We start from the raw sequence: 23,458 nt of genomic DNA on the forward strand, positions 1-23,458 counted from the left end.
GGCTTGCTGCCCCTGGGACCACGGTGGGGGGTGGGCACAAAGGCGAGGCAAGGAAGACGTTCCATAATTTTATCAGAAGGAAAAGAGAAACCCACAGAGGGGTCCCAGCTCCTCAGGGTCCCTCGGGGAACCAAACGAAGTGGCTACTTTTCTGTGTCCTCCGTCCACATGTGTAGGAATGTCATCACAGATCACGTTAAGAACATGGCAGAGAGCGAGGAAAGTAGGTTTCAAGACAGTTCATTTAGTGTGACCCTATGTTTGCCACCCCCTCCAAACTGTTCATGAAAGAAAAAAAACTAAACTAAAATAGAAGAGGGATATACCCTAAGATATTCACATTGTGTAGTTTCTGAGCTCTGGTTTCTTCTTCGTGCCTTTCTGGGTTTCTATAACGTTCCACGTTTAAAAAAATAAAACACCAGAATAAACTTATGGAACCCTCAGAGCAGAAGGAGCACGTGAGCCCTGGTCAGTGGGCTCCCGGGTGTAGGAGCGGGGCCAAAGCAACGTGCAGTGTGGGCCCGGCCCTATCCCAGCGGCCCCTCCCCTCAGCTCGGCCCCCCGCCCACAGGGCACCCCATTTGCTGTGCACTCGCCGCCCCCCCACCCCCCACCCTCACATGCGGTCCCCGGTTACCAGACACCAGTGTCTCTTCCCAGGGTTCACGGAGAGCCAGACCACCTTCCAGTAAGCCACACTTGACCGCCAACCCTGCTTCTCGTTCTCAAGGCCGGTCTCCAGTGCCCGTCTAAGACCCTGGCCTGAGCAAAGCAATGTCGCAGGGAGCTTTAGTCTCAGGCTGGGGTGACTGCCCCCTAGATATCAGGACAGGCTGGAGGCAGCTGATTCTGGGGTCTACCAGCACATCCAGGGGACACAGAAGCCTCAGGCAAGTGGGGAGAGGCTGAAGCCGACCCTCTTTGGGGGAGGAAGCATCAACCATTAACTGTTAAAAGACAACGATGCCCTTAACTGTCTCCACAATTTGACCTTGTGGGAACCAGCCTCCATATTTGTTCAAAAACGATCCAACCACTTTGCACCAGGACTAGTCACCTGATCCTACCAGTCAATCAAGGCTTCCTCCCTGGCAACTGAAGGAAGAAGGAAGTCTCCCCCTCCACTTGGGAACTCTGAGGCAGCCATCCTTGCCCACCTTGTCCTCGGAGCAGCAGAGATGGTTTGCTGAGCCGGGAGGAAATCAGAGATCAAAAGACAAACAGAGTCTTCAAGGCATTCTATTCTGCAGGTCCAGGCTTTCTTAAGATAGGCTACATTCCTGCTCTTAGAGTTTACAAAGCATCCCCACGGTGGTAATGGGGCTTCCTTGGTGGCTCAGATGGTAAAGAATCTGCCTACAATGCAGGAGACCCGGTTCAATCCCTGGGTCGGAAGATCTCCTGGAGAAGGGAATGGCAACCCACTCCAGTATTCTTGCCTGGAAAATCCCATGGTCGGAGGAGCCTGGCAGGTTGCAGTCCATGGGGTGGCAGAGAGTCAGACATGAGGCTGAGCAATGAACACTTTCATGGTTGTAAAATAAATCCCCCACTTCTGCTTATGTTGGCTCCTGGGTTCCTGCTCTAATCCTGAAATTTCTGCACACACCCTCTGTGTCCCATGGGAACACCAGCTTCTAGCCTCCACTCTGGGTTGACATGTTGCTCATCAGAGAGACTCAACTCCAACCAAACTCCAAAATCTACTGGGCTTTGGAAACTGGTGCGTGCACTGGGCCACAGGATCGTCTGACTCCATTTGGGGAGACAGACGGAAAGATGGCAGGACGTGTTGAACAGAGCGGGTGGGTGTGTACATCCTTTGAGAGAACCATTCAGGGCTGGGGGAGGCGCACTCTGGTTCACCAGGAGGTTTAGTCCGCCGTCTTCTCCATGAGTATATTGAAGACCTTCTCAGGCCAAGCCCAGAAGGATCAAAGACAGCGGCTTCTCCAAAGACCTCTTCATGAGGAAGACATCCATGCAACTTCCAGAACTGGGGAAAGTACTGAGATTCAGCCCAGTGTCTGTAACTTCCCTGTGAGAAGCCACATCACCAAATATGGAGTCCTCCAGGATCAAGTATGTAATAAAGCCAGGAATTAATACAACTGACAGCTTTTTTTGTTTTTTTTTTTGCAGAGTCACACTGAGAAGGCCCTCCTTGCAAGGACATCCTGGGGCTAACTCAGACAGACCGTAGGGATCCCTCCAACACTTACCTTGGGCAAACTATGTCACCTCTTTGGTCCTCTTTGGTAAAATGAGGGGAAAACACTTCTCTCCCAGGGTTGTGGGGAAGATGAAATGAGACGTGCCTGCAAAGCATGAGAAAGCGCGCCCGGCTCACAGCGACGGAAAAGGGAATCTCGGCCATTTGCATTGTGATTGCTGCCATCCATGTACAGATAGTGGCTCTTAATCTGGTGTTCTCTGCTTCCCAGAAGGCCACCAAGATGATGATGATATAACAATAATAGCAGTAATAAGAATAGCAGCTAACATTTATTGAGAGCTTATTATTCAGGCCCTGGAGCGACTTGAAGCATTTTCAGAAGCTGGATAGAAATCAACCTTTTAGTTGCCGTGGGGAATACTAGTTAATAAAAATGTCAAGCCCTTTGCTTTGGGCTGTTTTTATACCAGCTCAGAGTGGTCTAGCTGATCACCTTGGGCCAATCAGAAGCCAGCTGTGGTAGCTTTGAATGTTTGGTTAATTAAAAAAAAAAATCTTATTCTGTAGTAAATAAAATCTGGTAAGAAAAAAAAGAATCTAGAACATCTTACAGACAGGAGGAAAATGATAAAAGGTCCCCATTGGTGAAAAAAGGACTCCCAGGTGGTCTGGTGGTAAAGAACCCGCCTGCAATGCAGGAGACATGGGTTCAATCCCTGGGTTGGGAAGATCCCCTGGAGAAGGGAATGGCAACCCACTCCAGTATTCTTGCCTGGGAAATCCCATGGACAGAGGAGCCTGGTGGGCTATAGTCCATGGGGTCGCAACACAACTGAGCACATACACATTCATGAAACAGCCTGGGACCCTGTGCTAATAAACCAGAGTTGTTCCAGGAAACCGCCTCACTGTTCATACCCTGCTGCTCGGAGAACTTGAATTCCTGAGCCGGCTGGTTCTCCTATCACCTCCCCATCACAAAGAACAGCACGCAGAAAGCACAGGCACGTGCCTGTTTACTGCAAGGGCAGCCGTGTTTCGACAAAACGAATGCTCTCTGAAGCAAAAGCAACCTTTCCGCCGCTGTCAGCTCTTCTTTCCTGAAAGCAGCACCCGAGCTCTGCAGCTCCAGGGCGTCTGGAGGATGGCTCTGCAGGTCTCTTCCCCCCTCCTCTTTTATCTGCTGGTGGAGCCGGTGGAAGGACAGGCCTCACCACCCCTGGATCTGAGGCATGTTGCCAAGACCTTCCTCCAGTGTCTCCCAGTTCTTCCTCACCAGGTGGCAATGTTCTGCAGACCAAGAATCCAGCTACGTCTTCCTCCAGGTCTGTCATTAACTGAACTCCAGCAAGGCAGCATTCAAAAGGGCATGGTTAATGTGAGACCACAAGCTATGAGTCCTCTGTATTCATCACCTACTCCTGCATGCCTTCATTCATTCATTCAAGCATTTACTGAGCACGTGCCAAGAACTGGTGGGGGGACAGGTGTTCCAAGCGTTCTGCATTCTGAGCTACACCAGAGTTTGAATCAGTGAACTGACAGGTACCAGCAGACAGATTCTCTTGTGTAACTATTTATTGAGGGCCTAATGTGTGCATGGAGCTGGGCTGGACACTCAGATGGCGAGGATTAGTAAGACAAGATCCCCGACCTTCACAAGGTCACGGCCTCTAAAGAGAAACAGCTCTGCTACGGCTATTCCTAATACTCCGTGTCAGCGCAGCAAGTCTATGAAGCAGACAGGCCTAAAAGGAAAGACTTAATTCAGCCAGCGAAGGTGTCCCAGATGAAGGGACATTTGAACCGGGCTTTGAAGGCTGTATATGTGGTCGTTAGGCTCAAAAAGAGGGAAATGGCAACCACAATAGAGGGAAACCCATGAACAAAGGTTGGGAGGTTTGAAGCTAGGAAGGTCAGTTTGTGAAGGGCCTCAAAACTCAGGCTAGGGGACTTAGGGGGACCGGCTGCAGGGATGGGACACGGGTGACAGTGGGATCAAGTTCACATTACAGAAGAAGACTCCCTCCGGGAGGCTCTGTGAAAGATGGAGTTAGAGAAAGAGATTCAAGACAGAACAGTGCTCAAGATGTTCCCACGATGTTCCATCCTTCCTTGACGTGCTCTATGACCAGGTCTTAAAGCCATGGATAAAAATGAGGCCAAACCAAGCAGGAAGCATGCTTTGTAAGGAAAAGAAGACATGTTGCGTTTGGAAGCGTTAGATCAGGCAAATTGGGTCAAAACTGGCCCTGGGGCTTGTTTTATTATTTAGCCTGAACAACAAAAAAAATTTTTTTTCAGTTTGAATCAGGAGCCAGAGATGTGATTATCTTGGGTCCAGCATTTCAAGCAGAGGAAAGAGTAAGTGCAAAGGCCCCAAGGCAGGCGTAAGTTTGGCATGATTGAGAGCCAGCATGGAGGCAGCGGGGCGGGAGTCCAAGGCAGGAGGGGACAGTTCTAGTTAGAGGCAGGCAGGGGCCAGATCATGCACGGTCTCAGAGACTACAGTGAGAAGCTCAGATTTCACCGTAAAGGGAAGGGAGAAAGTGGAGGGCGTAGCGGCAGGGCTGGCCTGACTTACATTTAGGAGTCCTCTCTGGCTGCCCAGGAGAGGCCGCAGAGCAGCAAGGGTGGATGCGGGGAGGCTCCTTAAGAGCTGAGAGTCCAGAGGAGGGATGATGGTGACTTGAACCCTGGCTTCAAGGCGAGGCCAGAGCTGGTGAGGAGTAGTGGGGGATCCACCTTGGAGGCAGGGCCCCCCGGCCTGGCTGGAGGCTTGGCGGTAAGCAGTCCAACTCCAGGGCCAGATGGCAGGCTGGGGGGAGGGGAGCACATGGCAGCTGCCTGGGACAATCCCCCTCTGTCCCGCTGCCGCATCAGAGGGATGGGCAGGGCGGCTGCGTGGGGTGGGGACCTAGGCAGAGGCAGAAAGGCCAAGACGGAGCCTCAGGCCGCCATTGTCTAGGGCTGGGGCAGGGCCCAGAGCCCACTGGGAGCCAGGGGGGCTCTGCAGGGGCGAGGAGGGCGAGCAACGGGCCTGGGAGGGGGGCCGCTTGCTCCCATGATGCTGCGAGCGCTTGCACCCCCGCTTTGTGTTGCTTCCTGTTCTCTAATTACAGAAATTACAGAGGCTTGCTTCAGACCGCATTCGCTGCTCTACTCTTTCTTTCTGAAACTCTGCGGCTCGAGAAAAAAATTAATATTGGGCTTGGCCGCATGCCAAAGGGAAACATAATGGTTTATTCTCTGCTTTTTAGGAAGAAACGCTAGGCTCGGTCCATTGCACAAGGCTTTATTGGGCATCTGTTGTGCACCCAGACCCAGAACAGTTCCAATGAAGAGAGAAGAGCCGGCATCTATTGAACACCTCTTTTGTGCCAGGCACTTATCTCAGAGGTCTTAAGTCTGCCAAGTGCTCACCTCACCTCAAGAAGCCGAGGCCTATGTCACCCGTTTGACAGATGGGTAAACTGAGGCTTGCCACCCTGGGGCAGTTACTGTAGAGGAATCTCAACTCAAATGGCTCAGCTACTCAGAGACTTGCTACTCAAAGTGTGCTTCTCTGAGGGCAGACTGGCAGCCTGTTAGAAATGCAGGGTGCTGGGCTCTGCTCCAGACCCATGGAATCGGAAGCCGTATTTTTTTTAAAGATTTATTTATTTATTTACTTCTGGCTGTGCAGACTCGATGGATGTTGAGTTTGAGCAAGCTCCGGGAGTTGGTGATTGACAGGTAAGCTTGGCGTGCGGCAATCCATGGGGTCGCAAAGAGTCAGACATGACTGAGCGACTGGACTGAACTGAACTATGCGGCACTTGGGCTTTCTCTAGTTGCAGTGAACAGGCTCAGTTGCTCTGAGACACGTGGCATCCTCCCAGAACAGGGATTGAACTCATGTCCCTTGCATTCCAAGGTGAATTCTTAACCACTGGACCAGCAAGGAATCCCAGAAGCTGCATTTTAACGTGTCCCAGGGATTCAGGTGCCCAAGGCAGCTCCCAAGGGTGTAGGTTATGGGTGACCCTGGTTATCTTCTGGAGTTTGATTCAAATCCCTGGGTGATCAGGAGCTAGATGTTTATCTTGCTTGAGCCTAGTTTCCTCATTGCAAATCTGGACCCCTGCATTTCACAGGACCACTGTGTCGACACTGAAGTGAGATGATGAGTCTCGGGAAAGCAGAGGGCCACAGGAAGTGCTCGATACACAGCAGCTTAGATGGCCATTCAGAGAGATGAATGGCCACGAAGTGCTTGCTTTGTAATCGAAAATCATCATATAAAAGTGGCCCAATTAATAGCTGATGCTCGGTGCAGAGGGGTTGGGGGAGGCTGGGCTGTGCAGTGAGAGGCGGGTGCTACGGGCAGCCCTTGCTATGAATCTCGCTGCAAGTCAGGGAAGGCTCCCCGGAGAAGCTTCTGTGATGGAAAAGCTGGAGAGGGTCTCCAAGGCCTCAGGACTTTGGCCCCAGAGACCTGAGCCCAGTCTGGGGGTGAGAAGTCAATCTTTTGCCTGGCAAAATGGATGCCTGAGAGTCCAGATATTAGGCCCTCATCCTTGGACTCTCAGTCCAAGCGGGGCTTGGGGCTGGGACCAAGGCAGCCAGCCTCCTTCCTGATCCAGACTTGGTCTACAGCAGCAGTCTACAGATGAAGACAAAGGCCCAGAGAGGGCTGGGGGCTGGTCTGAGGTCACACAGCACAGGAGTCATATGACCCTTACAGACCCCCACGGCCCCCAGATCTCAGCCTCCTCTACACTCACTTCAGAGATGAAGGAAGGAAGGTCCACGTCTTGGTGCAAACCTCTCGGCTGCTTCGACAACCCTGAGAGGCCATCTGCAGCTCCAGGTGAAGTTCTCAACAGTATTGGACGCCGCTCCTCCACAACATCCCAGGGTGACTTTCAAGTAAGCCATGTAATTTCTCTAAGTGTCTGTTTCTTTGTCAGGAAATGGGGCCAAAAGTAATTACGTTATACATTATGACCACTAGGTTGAGATTTTCCAGCCCTGGGCCCAGCCCAGCAAATCGTAATACAGTGATGCTAAAATGATTATTAGTTCCATTTTGCAGATGATGGTTCTGAGGCTCAGAGAGGTCAAATAACCTGCCCAAGGTCACAGAGGGTTTAACCCTGGCCCTCTGCTCACTTAGCAGGTGCCTCCTGGACACTGGTCTGTGTGAAATGCTCTGAAGCGCATGGACGTGGCCCCTGACCTTCTGAGCCTGCCTCTGGGCTCTGGGGAGGAAGAGACAGATTGGCGTGAAGAGGCGTCTGCCTGGCCCCTCAGTCTGCTACAGGGAAGGAAATCAAGGTGCAAGCCCTCCTGCCTTCAGTCTCAGAGAGCCTGCAAGTCTGGTTTTCTAGGGTGCATCTCAAATCAGAAAGTACAAGAAGGTTAGAGGACATCCCACCCCAGCAACCAGAGTGAGAAAAAGATCAGCTTTATAACTGCTGGAGGCTTCTTAAATCCATCAGTCAGTTCAGATGCTCAGTCGTGTCTGACTCCTTGCGATCCCATGGACTGCAGCACGCCAGGCTTCCCCGTCCATCACCAACTCCCAGAGCTTGCTCAAACGCATGCTCATCGAGTCGGCGATGCCATCCATGCAAAGGTGAAATAAGTCATGCTGCTCTTCTGTCTGTGAATACACACAGGAAACTGTCCCCAACTTTTTGTTAACAAAGAAGGAAGGAGACAGAAGAGCTTGAAGTACAAGAAGAAAGTGAGCTGGGGACTTAACACATCAGGGCATGCTCTAAGTGCTTTATGGAGCACTGGGTTGGTCAAAAAGTTTGTTTAAGTTTTCCCATAAGATGATAGCCAGCTCAATAACTCACCACTCTCACCCCTCCCCCACATTTTACTGATAGGTAAACCAAGGCAGAGAGAGAGAGAGAAAAGGACTTGCCAAAGGTCTCCAAGCTAGGAACTGGGGGGGGGGGGGGGGGGGGCAGGGCTGGAACCCAGGTGGCTGGTCTCCTGTGTCCACATCCTCAACCAGCCCATTCCGCTATCTCTAGTTGGATGCCTGCGGAACTCCCCCAAAGGCCCACCTTTAGGATGGGAGAGAATGTAACTCCCTCCAGAGCAAACCCCCAAGGACAAGGAGCCCAGAGTGGCTGCTGACACTGCCTCCCCAAGGTCTGGCTCCGTGAAGGCTAACTGGTCCCCATGGTCACACCAGGCAAACCCTGCAGGTGTCCTGGGGGCCAAAAGGGGCCACGTGGGATCCCAGCTGAGCAGCTGTCAGCAGGCCCCCAGGGCTGGGCTCTAAAGACAGCCCCCGGGAGGCAGCTGGCCCAGGGGTGGCAATCCCCTTAGGAGTCCCCAGCTCTCCTCTGCTTGCAGACACAGCCGGTGCTTGCAGAAAAGTAGGCCTTTCTAGGGACCGGGAGGGGAGGATGCGCAGTCAGCTGGAGGCTCTGGAGTCTGCAGACCCCGGTCTGAATCCTCACTCTGCATGCTACCAGTTGTGTGACATCGAGCCAGGCCCTTTACTGTTCTGTGCTTTGGTCTAAGGAAAGGAGTCAGGTCTGGCCACGAGCACCCTCCTGACTTCATCCTGGTTCTCATCTCAGCCCGCCTGCCTCGCTCACATGGTCCATAGCCTGCTAACATCTGTTCTAGCCCCTAACTGTCTGCAATGCCTGACTGTGCACCTCGCTTTGTTGAGGCAATTTTCAATCCAATCCAACCTGCATCGACCGCGCACCTCCAGGGAGCCGGGTCCCACGCTGGGTGCAGAGCGATCCAGACGCCAGCTGGAGTCTGCGTCCTGCCGCCGAGCGCTGGTGACAGCTGGGAGTGCGGATAAGCGACATCCACTCGGGGAAGTTCTCCCACAGCCCAGAGAATGGGGGATGGCGCCCGGCTGTGGCCGGGGGCTGGATTCAGGCAAGAAACCAGGAGACGATGGCATTAGGGCTGGTGGAAAGGGGACACAAGTGGGACATTCTTTCTATAATTGAGGTGAGAGAAGCAGGAGTGGAAGCTTTGCTCCTCTCCCCAAGCCTAACACTTCTAGTCCACCCCAGGCAGAGCGGACGGGGACAAGGCGTAAGGTGTTTACAGACAATGAGGAGGGACCTGAGGCTGGCTGGCGACAATCTGGGGTCCCTTAGGGAGCCTGGCTGGGGAGGTGGCAGAAACGGTCAAGGGCTCTGAAAGCAGGAGAAGGGGGTGCTCTGTGTCTTGGAACAAGAACAGTGATCATGCCGAAGGTTTATCCAGTGCTTTAGTTCAGTGGGCTTCCGTGAGAGCTCAGTTGGTAAAGACTCCTCCTGCAATGCAGGAGACCCCAGTTGAATTCCTGGGTTGGGAAGATCCGCTGGAGAAGGATAGGCTACCCACTCCAGTATTCTTGGGCTTCCTTGGTGGCTCAGCTGGTAAAGAATCCACCTGCAATGTGGGAGACCTGGGTTCGATCCCTGGGTTGGGAAGGATGCCCTGGAGAAGGGAAAGGCTACCCACTCCAGTATTCTGGCCTGGAGAATCCCATGGGCCGTGTAGTCCATGGGGTGGCAAAGATTCGGACACGACTGAGTGACCTTCATTCATCTCACGGATGCTCGTCTTTAATTCTCACAGGCACAGGGACTGCGGGGGGACAGGAGCTTGCCCAAGTCTGCGATCTGGAGGCATCTGCTCAATTCCCATGCCTTTATCCTCTCCCCCAAGCCCCCACCCCACACAAGGAGGCAAGGATGAGACAGAGGGATGGCATCACTGACTCAACGGACATGAGTCTGAGCAAACTCCAGGAGACAGTGAAGGACAGGGAAGCCGGCAGTCCATGGGGTGGCAGAGTCAGACACGACTGAGTGACTGAACAACCGCACGGGAGCTCAGAACAGGGGAGGCCGGGGACCTTTGAGAGAAGAGAGATTTGATCTGATGGTGACATGGCCAGAGCCCATCTGCTGAGTACGTGGTGGGCGGAGGGACAGCGAGCTGGCAGTGATGGGGAAGGCCCCGTCCCTCTACACAACCTGCCTTCTGTCCTGACGAGTTAACTGATTCTTCTACCCTGTCTCCAGCTCCACTGGTCCTCTGTGCACCAGCGGGACCTGCGTCTTCACGTGGCTCTGTTTCCCTCCACGGCAGCTCACGCAGTGCCCGACACACACACACACACACACACACACACACACACACGCTCTCCTGAGTCCCACCATGGGGACATTGCTATCACAGGTCCTCGAGAAATGTCGGCTTTGGAGAAGGTGGCACCCCCCCCCCATCGCCAAAGCAGGGGTGTGCTGGTGAGCCTGAGCAACGGGCTCTCCAGAAAGCAAGGGACCAGCCCAGCTGGGAGTTTCTGCTGATTTTAGCAGGGTCTGTGTTCCCCTGGCGGGGTCAGGGTCCACCCTGAGGTCACAGGATCGGAAGAGACGAGCTCACTCAGTGACCTTGTGGGCTCTTGATTGCTTCTTATGAGGAACGCCTCGGACACCAAAGATGAGGTTTAGAAGGAGAGAGACAGACTAGAGAAGAGCAGCAGGGGGCAGGGAGAAGGGGCCGGAAGGAAGGGGAGAGAGGAGGAAGGAAGGGAGGGAGCGGGGAGACCCGGGGGTGCTGCTGGTTTCCTCTCTGCCCTGCTCTGGCGACCTCCCGGAGCCTCTGTGTCTCCCGGAACCTGCCCGAGACCCCGAGGACGGAAGGATCCTGTGTGTCTCCCGGAACCTGCCCGAGACCCCGAGGACGGAAGGAGCCTGTGTGTGCCTGCCCAGTCGCTCACTCGTGTCCAGCAGGCCCCATGGAGTGCAGCCCACCAGGCTCCTCTGTCTGTGGATTTCTCCAGGCAAGAATGCTGGATATGGGTTGCCATTTCCTTCTCCAGAGGATCTTCCCAACCCAGAGACTGAACCCACAGTCTCTTCCATCTCTTGCCATCGGCAGGCGGGCAGGCAGATTCTCTACCACTAGCGCCCCCCCGCGAAGGCCAAGAACCTGAGAAGGGAGGGGGGAGGAAGCCCAAGTTTCAGAGACCCTGGCAGAATCCAAGGAGGCAAGTGGCTGAAAAGCTGAGACTGGAACCAGGTTGTGGGGTTTCCCTCCCCCCAGCTTCCTCCAGCTGTCCTAACTGGCTGAGCCAGGGCAGGCTCCAGGCACCCCTGAGATTCACCGAGTCTCTCATCGCCCCCGACCCCGCTTCCTCCACCCAGTGTGGGGAATGCTGGTGGTTCTGCTCCAGGGGACACCTCTGAAAAGCGCCCCCTGCTCCCCTGGCCAGAGAGGATGAACTCAGATCAGGAAATAGAGAGTGAAAAGACACCCGCCCAGCCCTCTTTACACACACATAAAGGGCCCTTCCCTCCTGTTCAAGATGTGTTTGAAGGACTCTGAAGGGCATTAGGATGAAGGCCCTTTAAGAACTCAGATTCAGGAAGAAGAAAAACACAATACTTCGGGGACTGGTGGAACAAAACGGTTTTTAGTCTCCCGCAGACACACAGCTGACATGGAGAGCTGACCCCGTGCCACAGGACGGGACTTTGGTGACAGTGGCCCTCGGCAGCTCCGTGGTTCCCTTGCCAAGCGTCCACACCTGCGACCCTGCTTCCTCCTCTGGACACCTCTGCGGGCTTTCTCAGCCCCGCTCTAGAGATGCACGTGCCAAAGCCCCGAAGACAAACTAGATTAAGACCACACAAAGTCTTAAGAACCTCCAGGGATCTCGAATCGCCTGCCCACGGGCCAGAACAGGCCCCACACGTGTGTCTGGTTGAGCGCTTTGGGAGGGGGAGAAGGTGTGTACCAGTTTATTACAAGTCCCACCATGACTGTCACCTTGCTCCTGACCTCTTCATTCATTTCTTTGACCCACCCAGCCCTCCATGGCCTTCGAGTTTGCAATTCTAATATATAGGGTACAGTCTAGTCACGCCAGACAGCTCTTTCTCAAAGTGGTAGGAGGGGGTCACTGTTGCTCCTTTCCTAAGAAATATGCAAAATTTGGGGGAGGGTGGTTAAAAAAGCGAGGTCAGCATTATGAGTTCATATTTGGGAAACAACATATCCTACTGTTCTTTTAATCCAGCTCAGATGGATTTAAAAAAATGTTGAGAGACACTGCTTTAGGATATTTTTCAAGCATGAGGAGGGTGTGTGTTTTCAGTCGATTAAGGGTCAGATTCCTGGGTCTCGAGTATTTCCTACAAGAGAAAGCCAATTTTGTTTTTGAAAGACTCCAACGAATGCTCACTTTAGCCAAAGCATCTATTCTTGATTCATTCACCAAGCTTTCTAAAGAAATCTTCATCGTATGAATACCCCACCCCCATTTTTGTCAAGACAGAAAATTCCATGTAGGGAGAAGAAACCACCCATTTGGGGAAATGAGATTTTTATTGAGAAAATGGTCTTAAGTCCCAGGAACAATGAAGAAATTCAGGAGTAACTTCCGCTCAGGAGGTCAAGGGTATTCAGAAGTTTATTTGTCAAGAGCCAGGATGGAACAGGGCAGTGTTTAAGGGCACTGGCCCCGAGGGTGAGAAAACCTGGTCTTCCGTCTCAGTTCAGAAGCTGCATGACTGCGAACCTCTCAAACACGGAGGTGACAATGTCTACTTTTACGGCCACTATGAGGATTACCTGGGGAGACTACAAGAAGTGGTTCACACAGAGCCTGGTATGTACTCAATACTTGTTACCTGGCAGAAATTATAATAAATCACCTGATTAGGGCTACTATTTTTTTTTCCCCCAAAAGAAAAAGTCCCAGGCAGGATGCCACAGTTATCTTAACCCACAGGCAGTTGAGAAAATGGAATGGTGAAGTTACTCTCAATGCTGACCACATCAAATTCTCAGCGCAAATTGCTCACTAAACACAGTCCCCAAGTGGACACGGGTACCTATCCCTACAATTAGCACATATGCTCAAACCTCCTTAAATGTCAACTGTCTTCATCTGTCCACGGAATGGATCTCCCAACCCTCTCCTGCCTGCCAAGAAGGGAACAGTCAGAGTCGGGGGGGGGGGGGGGGGGGTTGGGCTCACTGCTTCGCACGCACCCATCCAGCCTCAGACGACCCTTCCTCTCCGGGGAATCCAGGACCAGGTTGCTTCTCTGGGGGTGGACGTGCTCAGACAGGGAACAAACAAAATGGTCGCTTGCCTCTAAGTCACTAGGATCCGAGCTCTCAACCGTGCTTTTGAAACAGCCAAACGCCGAGGCCAGCACCCTCTTTCTGCTTCCTAAATGGAGTGGGGCTGTCTGCCAGCTCGCCTCCCCTCTTTGCCAGCATGCAAATGATGTGCTTTGGGGTTCCTCGGGGTGTTAACCCCATGCTCCCCGACCCCCAAGTAGGGAAGAGAATATATTGCCCCAGCTGTTCGGGATGGAGAGATGAAGAGCGTGGGTGAGGGTGTTTATTTTCCACGGGTTCATCTGGAGAGCAGCACAGAATAGACACGACTCCCCGGGCATGGTGCGCGTGCAGGTTTTCAGGCTCGGTGCATTTACAGAGAGGTATACACCAATCATGCCTATGCATGCTTTTAATGACAGAGGCTGTGGGTTTGTCCTGGTGACATTCACTACACCTGCAATGAAGAGCCCCGTTATTTACTGCCCTTGTACTCGTTTTAGCCAATCTCAGTCATCCTACCATCTACACCTACTCTTCCCACACCATATCTCACACCGTATCATCCTACACCAAATATGGTTGGGAACACACCTGTCTAGCCTCTTCCCTTTGGTTGATGCTCAGCAGTGGGGCCTATTGCTCTGCCTACCTACCCTATTTGGTCTCACAACAATCATATGAGATTGATCTGTTCTTATCCCCATTTTGCAGGTAAGGACACCGAGGCTCAGAGAGGTAAAGTGACTTTGCTCAGGGTCATGAAGCTAGGAAGTGCGAGGGTGGGCTTTGGACTTACTGTTTCCCATTCCTCTTGGTCTGGAATTGTTGCTCCATCACAAGCTCTGTGTTTGAGAGTCTCCTCAAGAGTCTTTAGAGAGGTCGAGGTACTTTGAGTACACTGTGTCCCCAGCTCATCGACTGCCCTCCTCCTGGCTGTCCCCCTCCCAGGGCCTCCATAGTCCAGACTCCCTGCAGCCACTGGAGGTTTGAAGCCCAGCTCCATCTCGTGCACAGGTGTGTGACCTGGTGATGTCACTTCACCCCTCTGCACCTCACGCTGCACCTCCACAAATGAAGAAAATTACCCCGTCCTGCGAGGCTGCAGCAAGGATGCTTCCAGACAAAGACAGTTTCCCTGCAGCTATCCCCACCCCCCACCCCCAGCCTCTTTTCCGGGGAAGCTCGAGCCCTAGACACGAGAGCCTCCACTCACTCCATCACTCGCTCGAGCGGCTCCCGAATCAGCATTCAACACACATCATTCTGCCTTGTGCAACGCCATTATCTCCCGAGGACACAGGCTCCGTTGTCATGGCAACCAGAGTCCTTCCACCAACTCTATTTAATAATTTTTCAACAGCGGTGCTGGGCTTGGGGCAGGGGAAGGAGCACTGGGTTAGGGGTTAGGAGCTCTGGGCCCTAGCACCTGTGGGTCCCTGACCCCGCGTCTTTAGGCCTCAGTTTACCCACCTATAACAGAGGTATCTGAAATGGGTGGCTTTTGTGACTTTCCTTGGCCTAGAAAAACCTAAGAAATTGATTTCAAGGTCCAAGAAGCAGGAGGCAGGGAACCAGAGCTACTGGGGCGGTCTGAAGGTTTGAGTGACACTTTGAATGCACCAGAAGAACCAGAAGTGGCCTTTGGTGACCAGACTCTCTCCTGCTGCCTCTACAATGTCACTTTTCAGACATTTATGCAATCTCCATGATCTGCCACGGTCAGGGCTAGGGTTCATTCAGAGACAGGCTTGCCTGCAGTCATCACAGCCCTCACTGTGCCCGATTTCCTGCTGTTTAGTCTCTAAGTCATGTCCAACTCTTTTGCGACTCCACGGACTGTAGCCCACCAGGCTCCTCTGTCCATGGGGTTTTCCAGGCAAGAATACTGGACAGGGTTGCCATGCCCTCCTCCAGGGGACTCTCCCAAGCCAGGGATCGAGCCTGCGTCTCCTGAATTGGCAAGTGGGTTCTTTACCACTGAGCCACGTGGGAAGCCCCAAGCCCAATTTGCGGATGTAGAAACGGAGGCAAAGGAGCCCATAAGCACCAGCAAGTGAGAAGTCCTGCTCCCGGAAAGGCTAGGCTGGTGGTGCCCAGGAGGCGAGCCAGTCCCCCTGCCTTGCCCTTCTACCCCATTCAGCCCACAACAGGCCAGCTCCGGTCCCCACCTGTGCGGCTTCTGGCTCCCCCTCAAGCAGTCACAGAAACAATCAAAAGCAAGAACTAAGTACTTGTTCTGTGTCCCCGACTACGTGGGGCACCGCATACCCCAGAAGACACAGCGTTTCTGCTCCTGGCTTATCTGCATGACCCACAGTAGGGCCTGGCACACAGTAGGTGCCCAAAGCTTTATTTGGTCCCGTTGTTGGTCCACATCAGCCTCTGACCACCCCCGTCCCCAAAGGCCTCTAAGAAAATCTCCCAGAGCAGCCACCAACAGGACCCGCTGCGGACCCCACGCTGGGGAGGGGGGCCGGTGCGAACAGGGGCTTTGTGACTCCCGGCTGGCTCCAGGCTGGGGAGGGGGCGGCTCTGCCCTGGCACGGGCTGATGGCACTGCTTTCAGGCACAGCCGCCGCCAGCCCAGTGGCGCTATTTAACTCCTCTGGGGCTGGCGTTTTCATTTAATACCCGCGGCATAATTAACAGTGCTGCATCTGCTCCGTCATTAGCGGCATTCTCTGCCATTTGGAGAAAGGGCCCTTATATTCCCAGTCATTAGTTTCAGGGAGGCTGTCATGGGGGAAATGGAGGAGGAAGTGGGGCATGCAGCCTGCCTTTTCCCCGCTCGGAGAGCTGGCACCGGGCGCATGAAGCGGCCAATCGATGTGTCCCGTCCAAAGCCTTTGGCTTCATGGGCAGAGAAAGGGGAAGCACCAGATTGGGGAAGGACCCAGCCCACCATTCCCCAGGCTCCCAGGGAGCCCACAAGGGAAGTGGCACTACCCCCCTACTTCCTGGGGTCTACAAGCCCAGGCCTCAGGTGTCCGTCAGCAGGACGGAGAAACCTGGGCAACCAGGAGAGCGCCCCGGGCTCAGTCACCTACTGAGGATCTCGGAACATGGTTTATAAAATACTGGGCTGGGTGCCTGCGTCAAAAGTCAGAGCTCAAAACTGGGGCTCCTACGCGTCTGATGACTTGGTGGCACGGCGCAGAGCCAACCCATTAAAAGAGTATCCGTGCAACGCAACGAGCGCATTCAGATTCCTTAAGAAAGACTACTTCTTCCCCATGCCCAAGCCCACTTACAGAAACTGCAGGTGAGTCCCTGACCACACGCTCGGGAGACAGCCAACAGGAGCGCTAAGAAGCTCGAGGCTCAGGTGGCCACGAGGGCCGGACGCAGGACGGAGGGCACACAGCACATGGGAAGCAGCTGCCTCTGGCCATGTCACTTTTGTGTCGGCTCCCCCCACGACGATCCCACCTGGGTGCTCCCCGGAGGCAGCAGGTGGCATGGGAAAGCACAGAGGGCCGGCACCAGCAAGACCTGGTCTTGAACTCTGCAGTATAACTCGGGCGGAGCAACCCCACCTCCATCGGCCTTGGGGTCGTCCTCCGGCCGATAGGGATGGCACCGCTGGTCTCCTGGCACTGTTCTCACCACCTCGGGCAGCCCACAATCGATGCCCGGGAAGTGCTCCAGCCTCGCTGGTCAGAGTCGGGCTGGCCACGCAGCCAGGGGACGTGTCAAACCCCCAATTCCCCTGGCCTCCCCCAGACCTCATCCTATTCCACAACCACCTTCAGCATAGGCAGCAGTCCGAGGGCAGAGGGGAAGTGATAATGTCCAGGACAAGTGGTTTCCATCCCCTACCCACCCCTTCTCTTCCCTCTCGGTCAGGCAGAACTCTGAGCCACACGGCAGGTCCCAAACCACCTTGAGGCTCACGTGCAAACACCTGCCCACAACTTTCCAGGCTACCAAGGCCCTCAGATCCTTCTGGACGGTCTCACGGGGCCCTGGAGCTCAGATCCGTGTAGATGAGCACTGCTCTGTTTGTGCGTCTGAGAGCAAGCATCCTGCTTGTCCCCAGGCACTGCCACCACTCAGGCGCCCCGGCCAAACGAGCACACTTCAGACCCCAATCTGGATACAACGGAGGACGTGTCAGCGGCGGGCCAGAGCTCAGGGCAGGCAAGAACAGGATCTGGGGCCCTTTCCTCCAAAACCTCACGCCGGGCCTTTCCACGCTGTCTGGCAGGCTTCACCCTGGTGCTGTGACCTGCCTCCCACAAAGGTTCCTTCCAAGGGGCTCCCTGAGGAACTGGGATTTGGGCTTAGGAAAGGTGACGCCCCTCAACTGGGAAACCAGAGGTCAGGCTGAGGGGGCGCAGGGCTTGCTGAGCCCCTGTTTCCCCATCCAAAAAGTGGAGATAGATAACAATGGAAACAATAATAATACTACTTTCCCCTGGAGCTCCCAGCTGATGCAAACTTCAACAGAAAGCATTTCATGCACACCTGTGTAAGCATTAAGTGTGTGCGTATTTCACACGTGTGCAAAGAGGGTGCATTTGAGTCAAGGTCATTCCGATAAGGGCTCTCTGAGAAAAGTCACTTACAACAAATGCCTCTTTTTGTTGGACAGAGGACTCTTCTCTGTCAGGGACCACATTTTCTTCCCCTGGAATACTTCAGACAGGAGCAAAAGAAAGAACACTACAAGAGCTTTTTTTTTTCTTTCATTTTGTACACTGTGAAGTGTTATTCTGATGACTGAGAGAATTGCTATCAGGACTAAGTTCCAGAAGACCGCAATCCTGACACCAAATGTCACTGCTCACCCTCCTTGTGGCCGCTGCCTTCTCCCTGCACAGAACCTCCTCACCAAACAATAAGGCCATGAAAGCAACCTGCTGTCACTGTCTTTCAGGGCATCTCTGACCTTGAATGTCCCTCTGGCCAGAACGCAGTTGTCTCCAGAGCTGGCAGGCGACACCGATCTCGCAGACACCGTGCAGCGGACAGGTGGGCAGAGCGGCGGGTCACTGTCCGAAGCAGCCGCTAACTCGTGCACCCCCCAGCCCGGCCTGCCTGCCATGATGCCATCCGGCCCCGGAAGCTGGCGACCCTCTTCTGCAGCCAGGAGGGCCCCTGACACCTAATGTAGCCCGTTCCACCTAGCTGCACAACCCGCTGCCTGCACAGGGCTCCAGCCAATCGCTCCGCCAAGACCTGGCCTCCTTGTAATTTCCAATTTGTCAGAAATGTAAAAATAGAAGGCCATTCGCTGCAGGCAGCTCGCATCAAATCGCATGCCACTTTGGTGTCACGTCAGATCACGGTAAACAGAACTGATGGCTTCCTTGGCTGCTCCTGGTGACTTCCAGAGCAGCAAGAGGGTGGTGACAAGTTGGGGTGGAGGGGCACCTGAGAGTTAGGGCAATGTGGCTGTGTGCACAATCTCAACACCAGCTTAAAGTAAATCTAAAGCACAGGTCACAAATCCGCTGTACAAAACGGGGACCCCTGGGCACGAACCCCAGTTCCGCCACTTAGCAGCCAAGGGACCTTGGGCACAAATTCATCTCTCTGTACCTCAACCTGCCTAGCTAGCAAATAGCAGCTATCACACTACCGGCCTCCTAAGCTGGGGCAAAGCTCAATTGATGGGATGAACTGCAAGGTGCTTCCTAACAGGCAGCTCCTTAAATGGGTGTCACGGCCCTGGCCACACGATCGGGGCCAAGGCCTTCGTGGCAGAGGCATCAGCGCCACGTGGCTGCACCTGGGCTCCCGGGCCAGCTCCGAGCCCAGCGGTCTTGCAGCCGGTGCCGTCCCTTCTCCGTCTCAGTTTCCTCATCGGTCCGGGGACAATTCCGCTATGGAGCTCGCGGGGTTTTGTGGAAATGAGACACAGTTCTATCAGGAAGGCACACAGCGCAGCCCCCTGGCACATCACCAGCTCGCACGAACTCTTAGCTGTGACTATTACTGATGAGACTGTCACTGGAACCACATTTCGTGGAGTTTTTTTTTTTTCCTGTTTATGACTGAATCCAAGTCTGCACTGAAATATCACAGCTTGTGTTCACACCTACAGTCCATGCCAGGCAACCCTGTCTCCGCTTTCAGCCAGCTCCCCGCTCACTCCATCTCTACCTCCGCTCCGGAGGCCCTCAGGTGAGCTCGGAGTAAAGATGCTGGATGTTTGTAAGGCTCACAGAGGCACATTTCCTGGGAAGCCCTATCTTGGGGTCCACATTGGACCTCCCAGCATTTCCCCCTCTCCAGTACCACGCTCTTTCCCACCACCTTCCAGAGAATGGGTGGTACAGAGTGCACCCCCCAACCCCGGTTCTGGGCTCATATGGGGAGCTGGCGCCAGGGAATGCCACAGAGCAGCGGCTGAGCATCTGATGACGTTCTTGCTGGGGGCAGCGGGGGCTGTTGCTCTTTGCAGTTGTTGTCGATTCAAGCTTGCCTTTATCATGGCAGGTGTGCTCTGCCCACCGTTCGAGCAGCTTGGCCTGGCTGAATGGAAAGGGCAGTCCTGACACAGGAAAAGGGCAGCGGACACTTCTCTGTCTCCACCTGGGGTTCAGGTGACCAAAGGGAAGAAGTGCTAGGCCCGCCTCAGGCCAGGTGACACGGAGGGGCTTGGGTACCACCCCACTGCTCTCAAGACAAAGCAGGTGGACTTTTGGATGCTGCGGGGCTGGAGGCAGCAGGCAAGGATTAATCAACTGGGGTTGATGCTTGGCTTGTTATCCACACACCGCAAGGGACAAAAAGACATTTCTAAATTCCGAGTGACTTGGGACATCTCTATCTCAGCTACTGAGCTCATAGCCAAGTGCAGGAACAGCGTCTTTATGTGAAGGCAAGAAGCCGCTCGATGCTGTGCTTTATTGAAAGGTGCTCTCAGCATATGCTGGGAAGGCAGGGCAGCAGCTACTGCTTGGAGGGTGGCCCAGAGGGGCCTCACTGTCAGTCATCCTGACCATCGCCCAACCACCTGGCTTTGTGGTAAAAGCAAGGCCCAAAGACCTATCAAGGGGACAAAGCACTGGCCTGGAAGTCAAAAGAGTGGGGTTCAAACCTCTGCCCCACCTCCTCCTGGCTGTGTGACCTTGGGCAAGTCACGTTCCCTTTCTGTTCCACAGGTTCCTCATCTCTGAACTGGGGGGTCAGGACAGTGCCTGCTGCACAAGGTCACTGTAGGAATCACAAGCTGGGGACACGGCAGCTTTCAATAGTCCATCCCCACCTCCCCATGTGGACAAGAACTTGCCCAAGGTCACCTGCGGAAAGCGGCCTCAGCCAGCCCTGCTCAAAGCCCGTTCATCCAGGATTCGTTCCTGGCTGTGGCCTCAGAGGCTGTATTTCATAGCCTTTCTGCTCAACAATGCAGGGAGGTCCATGCTCGCACTGTCCTCACCTTCCATCTGTGCTGGCTTTATTCTAAGATCTTTACTGAGCGCCTGCAAGGTCCTGGGTGATCGGTAAAAACATTCAGAGCATTTGGAGCTCCAGGTCGCCATGCATGTGAGAACCAGGTACAGACGAACCGACTGTGCTTCTTTCGGCTTTGAGGGACCTGCTCCTTCCTTGTCTTTACCCTCCGCGTTTCCTCCTACTTGGCCTCTAGACGCCCCCTCCCAGCCCCATCCTGAGATCCTGGGGGAACCGGCTTCTCAGCGAGTCTCCAGCCCGGGACTGAACAGGCACAGTGTCAGCAGAGACGGTTCCCGCTTCTCCCCTACAGCAGCCGCCTCTCTCCTGTAATTCTCAAGGATCGCCCCACGCTACAGATGCCCCGCCAGACAAGCTGGGTTTCCTCCCGCTGCCGGGGACTCGTGGTTCGTCCTCTAAGGGCTGGCCATTGAGCCAGCGCTTGGCTGGATAGAGAGCAGTTTCTTTGTTTGCAGCCTGCCTAACAGTTTCTTCCTGAGGCTCAAGGGAGGCTCGGCCATTTTGCCCCATTGCCCTGGGAAAAGGTCCCTCTCACTTGTCCAGGGAACTGCACCCTCCTCGCCTTTGGGGTGGGGGGTCTGGGGCTGCTCTGCCAGGACGAGGGCAGGGGCTCGGTCGACCCTTCACAGAGACGCCAAGAGGCAGAAGACACAAGCCTGCGGTTCCCACTGACATTCTTTGTTCTGGAATTTCGGAGTTGGGGTACTGCATTTCACGCTCTCTTACGAATGCATTTCCTCCAAAGTTGCCAACGAGAGAATCTAGGCCATATCCAACAGACAACACTCCCCTCTCTCACCGAACACCCACCGTGCCCATCACAGATCAGGATTGACCCCAGAGTCCGCTGACTTAGCCTGACAGAGTCTCTGATTTGGGGGTGTCACCAAAGCTCAGGAGCCATTTTATTCAGTGCCCCCCTCCCCAGTTCTTCATGAAGACGAGGCTGAGCTTCCTGGGACAGGACAGAGAGCTCAAGCCCCACATCAGGCAGACACTGGGCATTATAACTGGGCTTTTAAAATCCCAGTTTTCTTCCCAGGATTCACGTCTGTTTGGAGAGATCAGCTCAGAGCCTCCGTGTGGGGCTGCTGGGTCTGGGTTCCTTATCCAAAAAGCAAGCTAAGCTAGAACATCTGTGGATGCCAGCCGTAGGGACATGTGGGTACAAGAGGACCCCCCATGGAGACATTGTCATTGTCCCGGGGGTGGCAGGGTCGCCTCTTTCTCCAGTGTCCAGAAAATAAATGTCAGGTTGTAAGGCAAGAAGACAGTCACAGTTTTCAAACCTTTTAGGGACCCCCGCCCCCAACCAATCCTACATCGCTCAGAGAGCGCGGCGCGGACTTCTGTGCGCTCAGCTCAAGCCCAAGCTGCGGTGTGCTTTCTAGTCAACGTTTCTTGAGAGTCTAAGCTGCCGAAGACAGAAAGGAGATGTCCCATTCCCCAGTCGCCTGGTGCCCGGAGCCCGCAGGGAACAGAAGAGGGGCACAGCCCGACCTCGGCGCAGCTGACCCCACATCGAGCAGTGGCGCACGGCTCACCAAACGTTATCATTTCATACCGGGTCCCCCGCCATCCCCAGGGGGCGATGGGGGTGAACGGGGCGCTTCGACGGCTCCAGCAGAATTTAGCGCCAGCTTGAGGGGGGCGGGGAGGCAAGGGGCCTGTGACCCCTTAGAAAAGAGCCGGAGATTTTGGCGACCCTCGTGCGTGCTCCCTCGGCCCCCTCGCGCGTCCCAGAGGGATGGCCCGGGTGAGCGTCGACTGTCGGAGCTGCGCCTCCGGCTCCTTCCTGTGGGCCCGAGGCCGGGCGAGGCGCGGGGGGCTGGAAACTCGGCGAGCCCGACCCCAAACCTCCCGGCCCGCGGCGGCGGCTCTGGGCGCCCGGCCTCGCCGTCCGGCCGTCCCGGACTCGGCGCCCCGACGCCGGCCGCCCCTCTCCTACCTGCGGCCGGGGCTGCGCTGCCCGCGGCGGGCGCTGCGCGGGCAGCTCGGCCGCTCCGGTGCGCTCCGGGCGCGGGGCCGCTCCCGGCTCGGGCCGCGCTGCGCTCCCCGGCTCCTCCGTTCCTCCGCTCCGTGCTTCTCGCCCGCAACCTCGCCGCGCGCTCGGTCTTCGGAGGGCGGGCGCAGGGACGCTGGGGGGGAGAGGGGTGGGGAGCGCGGGGGCGGGGCCGGGGCGCGGGAGCCCGCCCAGCCCGGGGAGGGGCGCCGCCGGACCGCCCCGCCCTCCGGCCCCCTCGTCCCGCCCCCTTCCTTCCCCTCGCGGCCTCCCCTCTCCCGTTTCCCGCTTCCCGTTCCTCTCTCCCCACCTCCACTGTCACCCCCTTGTCCTCTCCTTTTCTTCTCTCTCCTCGGCCCCGCCCCGCCCGCCTCGCCCGCTCCCCTCTCCCCCCGCCCCGCCTCCCGCTCCTTCTTCCCACGCCTTTCGTCTGGTGGGCTCTTCCCCGGCTCGGCCCGGCTGTCTGGGTCTCTGTGTCCCGTCCTTTGCCATAAGGATTTCCCTCGGGGCTTTTCTCCTTCCAGCCCTGCCGACCTGCATCTGTTGGTTTGTTTCGGTCTCTCTTCTCTGTCACATTCTCTCCCCGTAGGTCGCCAGGCCCCCTTGTGGGGTGGATGGAGGGTGCGCCCCTGCCCCCTCTCTGCTCTGCTCCCAGGGGCTGCTCCCCCCGCCCCCCGCCCCCCATGCCTGCTGACACCGGGAAGTTTTTGAGCTGGAGCGCCCAGGCTGTGGGTCCCAGGCTGGATGCGTGC

At 55.2% G+C, this 23,458-nt stretch overlaps 1 protein-coding gene across 1 annotated transcript in view; it reads right to left on the minus strand.

The window, feature by feature from the left end:
- The window catches only part of SLC6A1 (solute carrier family 6 member 1), a 40,025-nt gene extending 17,073 nt beyond the window's left edge, over positions 1-22,952 (minus strand). Inside the window, exon 1 of the mRNA XM_070463415.1 lies at positions 22,653-22,952. The gene's annotated coding sequence lies outside the window, so the exon portion shown is untranslated. The remainder of the gene's footprint in view (positions 1-22,652) is intronic.
- Positions 22,953-23,458: the final 506 nt, after the last annotated feature.

Source organism: Odocoileus virginianus, unplaced genomic scaffold (genome assembly GCF_023699985.2).
Source record: "Odocoileus virginianus isolate 20LAN1187 ecotype Illinois unplaced genomic scaffold, Ovbor_1.2 Unplaced_Contig_2, whole genome shotgun sequence".
Lineage (NCBI taxonomy): Eukaryota > Metazoa > Chordata > Mammalia > Artiodactyla > Cervidae > Odocoileus > Odocoileus virginianus.